Consider the following 4933-nt stretch of genomic DNA (forward strand, 5'->3'; position numbering starts at 1 on the left):
TGTCGAGATCCGTGAAGTGTGTAAGGCTGAGACACGCATCATTGACAGAATCAAGAAAGGGGTGCTGCGTCGGTTCGGACGTGTAGAGCGAATGGACAGCGAAAGAACGGCTAAAAGGATCTACGATGCAAATGTTGATGGATGCAGAAAACGAGGAAGACCGAGAAAGACATGGCACGATCGAGTCCATCAAATACTTGAAGATGGACATGTCAAAAGTAGGAATAATCGGCGTGCGTGCATAAGAAGATGTATGAATGTAGAGGAAGCGAGGTCTGTATGCCAAGATAGAGTGTTATGGCGTTCTATCCTCTCTGCCTACCCCTACGGGGAAACGGCGTGATGGTTTGTTGTTGTTGTTGTTGTTTATAAAGTACCTTAAATACAAAACCGGTATTTCTTATGTATCTACTCTCACTGCCTCCACCTTCCATGGAATCATTTCTCTACAATACCGCAGAGTGTGTGCGGACCAACTACTGCTTTACAAAATTATGACAGGAATGGTTGACTGTACAGAGCTGCTTGGTTTAATAACAATACATGTGCCAGCCAGGATTTTTATTTAGAGAACATGATAGAAATGAAATTAAAGGAATCAATTCATTAGTTACGTAAACCTTGACAAAGAATCTTGTTTGGTTTGAAACTGGTCAGTGAAAAATAAAAATTAGTGGTTAAAAACAAAGTTGTTTTAGTTATTTTATTATAATGAATAACCACAAAGTTAGTGCTTCAAATATAAACTTTAAAAAAATATTATCGTGACATGAAAAAAATTTAATCTTACCGAGTAGAGGACGTGTCAAAAAGATGCACCGGGTAAATGTTTGCATCGTGGATTCTCATATGGCGGTTCAATTCTTCCATGGAGCGAAAACTTTCGTAGCAGAGCTCGCACCGCGTCAGCACGAGCTCCTCGTCGCATCTGAAAAACAACCAAGAAAAAACTGGCAGTTCAACGTGGCGTCTAACATGGCACAGCCTGTTCTAAGATGGACATTTTCTATCTTTAGAGCATAAGTAGTCCTAAACTAATAAAACAATAACACAAAAAAGAAAAACTAAAACTACTTAATTATAAATGCCTAGCAAATGTAAGAAATTAATAATATTTATTATACAAATATAAAGTATATCTATATATGTATGTGCCAAGAATACATGTTACTTAAACATAAATAATATAGTATAATATTTTCTTCTTTCTTTAAATATGCTTTTTGCTATACAACATACATTATTTTTTTATTATGACTTTAAATATGTTTCTTACTATGTATTCTGTTTTTATGTTTTCACTGTATTTATTACTTTGTTTCTATAATTTTTTTTTTTTGCTACGTTTTTTTACTACATTTTTTACTATGTTTTTACTACATTTTTACTATGTTTTTACTACAATTTTACTAGGTTTTTACTACAATTTTACTATGTTTTTACTACATTTTTTACCATGTTTTTACTCCATTTTTTACTTTGTTTTTTTTTTTTTTTTTTAGAAAAAAGAAATATTTGCGCTCTTATGATTTACCCAAATATTTAATTTTGAGGGCCATTTTCAACGAGTTGTAAATAACTCACTATTAGAAAATGGAATCGAGTTGGGGTAGAGTGGGATTCGAACCACGGACCTTTGGTCCGTGAGTCCGAGACACTAGCCACAGGACCACAACCCGATTTTTTCACTTTGTCCTGTATCTTTATAACTGTTTCTATAAATTGATTACTGTTTTTTTATTTTTTTTTTGACTGTTTTAGAACGGGGTAAATAGCCCTAGTTAGACAGTCAAAGCAACTTTACATAAATTATAATTTTGTGTATGTAATAATAATAATAAAACAAATATAAAGCAATGAAATACATAAAAATATAAATAATATGTGTACCAATTATATAAAGTACTACGTTTTTTGATTTAGATATATTTTTCAAAAAATCTCTCGCTTCACAATTTGTATGTGCAGTTATTTTTATTTTAGAATTTGTTTTACATTTTGAGTCTTCTATATTTGGCAATAAATCATTAAATATTATTGGAGCAATTACATTGTATTGCTTTTTACCAAAGGCGCAGGCGGTTGATACAAATGGGACAACACAGTTAATTTGTGTTGCTGAACGAGTGTTTATATTCTATTGGGTTCCTCACTTAATTTATTATAAAATTTAAGTAGTAGGCACCTCAAATAGGGTATTTTCATAAGCTGGGGAATATGATTTTAAATATATTAAGTATTTAAAGAATATTTTTACGATTGCGAGCATTTTACTATAAAAATCTAAAACGAATGTTTTCATTTATAATTTCCTATTTAGAGTTTGATAGAAATAAAACGCCCCGTAACTGGCCAAAAGGTTGATGACGTCACGCGTGACTTATGGATCTTACGTTCACTCGAATCCTATACTGAGATCGTCGAGTTGAATGCAGTCCTTGCAGGGGCGAACCGTCCATATAATCGATTATTCGCAGCTTACCATTATATTTCACTACCAATAATAATGTTTTATAGTAGTTTTAATTATAGGAGAATTAATAAAATAATCTATATTTATTATAAATTAACGTCACTGTTTATATCTTCCTCAAAAAATAAATATAAGCTGCTAAATATAAATATAAGCTGCACCCAGCGCATTGCCCGGTTCCGATTATTACAGCTTATTTTTCAATACAAAATGTATACTGTATTTTAACATTCAAAAACCCAGTGCGTATATTTTCCTTGCTAAGTTCACTCGCAGATTACAGATATTATTTCAAGCTTCTCTATTTGGAGAGTAGCATTTCGAGCGTTATTTCTCAAAGACCATTTTCGTTTGATAGTATTCTGTTGACATATGACGCTAGTTTTTTAGTCCGCGCGTTTTAGCGAGTGGCGCCGCGCTCGGTGTCGTCAATTTCTTGCATTATTCATTCTCAGTTTAGAAGGGAACGGAGCTGACGGTCGGCGCGGCGCAACGCGGCTGTCACGACGGTCACGTGACATTTTTGTTGCAATATTATTGCGAATATTTCCAATGAATGTTATTGTTATGTTAAGTAATGTAATATGTAAAGTTAAAATTATGTATTTTGGCATAAATTAATTAATGTAAATCTAATCTTATTGTTTTTTTTTTTAATTTTTCAGAAAAAAAATATATAGTAAAAGAAAAAATATTTTTTTGTGTACATAATGGGAGTGACATCTTACAATAGAATGTTTACTTAAGTAATTGTTGTTTGTTTGTTGGGTTGTTGGTTAAAATTATTTTGATTAAAAATAAGTAGGTATTGCGTCTTCTGTTGCCAGCAGGCGAAACTGGAGCTGGAGAGATGAAGTTGTTTTTACACAAAACCATTTTAAAAAATCCGTGTACCTGAATACACTTTTTTTTATACGCCTCCACTCATTTGCGAGATTACTTATATGTATGTAGTATGTATGTACATGTAGGTACAAATTATGAAAAAAATTAAAGCTTACCTATTAAAAAAGTCACCGTTCGCCACTGAGTCCTTGTCTACAAAAATTTGGACATCCACCAGAAATAGAGGTAGACCAAGAAAGGCATGGCATGACGGAAACCAAAATATTCGCAAACATGTGAAAGAATTCTTAAATAAATTAATTCAGGGTCAAGAGGATTAAGGAGGCATTTTGCAATAGCGCACTCACCGCTTTATTTGATTCCTCGATTTCTTTATTAACACTTTCGCTTCCAGATCCAAAATCTGACTTTTTTCTTCCCTGCAAAAAAAATTACAAAAATTAATACATAAATTAAGTTAGTTGAAATTAATTACAACACAGAGGGAAAACATTACTGAAAAGGGAATGTGGAAGTCTAGGCGTTTACATGGCTTATGACCTATCATTGGCCGATTTAATTGGCCACTCTACAGTAAATTTGGAATAATAATTGTCGTCGAAATTATTTTTATTTATTATTTGTACGCTATAAATTAATATGCTGCGGTATTCGAGTTATTGGGTCGATTAGCAATAAGAATGTACTAGCTTGCAACTGCAAAATAACGAGGAGGAGATGGCCACGTGCGTGATATTAGCAGACGGCTAGACTCTAGCGTAACGGGGTTTAATTATAAAGATAGCAATGCGCCCTGAATAAGCAGAAGAAAGCTAATACTGGTAATGGGCCGGCACGGCCTCTGACTAAAACAATCATAATATTAATTTAAATGGCAGAAATAAATTTTTAAGCTGCATGTTGTCTTACGCGAGACAGTCGGTGCGCGGGCTGGTCTTCGCATCTTCGGCCATCTCCCCTTGCTCTAAAACCATCCCGTCATCGGGCTTCGGTGTGGACTCCCGATTACCAGTCAGCTCTTGCGCCGATGATTTGTGAACCAATGAAAAGCAACCTGAAACAAACCATGTTTTGAGATATTCGTCGACTATACACACGTAACCCCCCCCCCGAGCCAAATGACCGCAAGTCAACCTCAGTAGCCCGGGGCCTCGATTATGATGGGAAGATAAAGACGTCATACCTTCACCTTGACGGTATAGTTGAAGATAAATTCCCTCCAGCGATTACAAAGATATACTACCGACCCCCCTACAAGTTTTGGGTAGGTACATCGATATTACATCGATATGAATCAAGAGACGCGTCCGTCACGGTACACATATCTACGCTCTAAAATGACAAAGCTTCAGTATGACGTCAAAGTTGAAGATAAGTCTCCCGACTGACCACAAAGATATACTACCGATACCACCACCATCAAGTATTTATGTAAGTACATCAGTTTATACCGACGGGCCTAGAACCCCTCGATACGTTTATCTACGCATTAAAAGTGTCAAAAAAAATAATACACCGAGCAATTTTTCCCTTTAATCATGATTTATTAAATTTTTTAATAGTTTTGAGGTTGGCACTTTTTTCTTAAAAGCCTATTAAAAATATGAGAGAAAT

This window comes from Micrasema longulum, unplaced genomic scaffold (assembly GCF_059751315.1).
Source record: "Micrasema longulum isolate JH-2025_06_02 unplaced genomic scaffold, ASM5975131v1 h1tg001363l, whole genome shotgun sequence".
NCBI classification, from domain to species: domain Eukaryota; kingdom Metazoa; phylum Arthropoda; class Insecta; order Trichoptera; family Brachycentridae; genus Micrasema; species Micrasema longulum.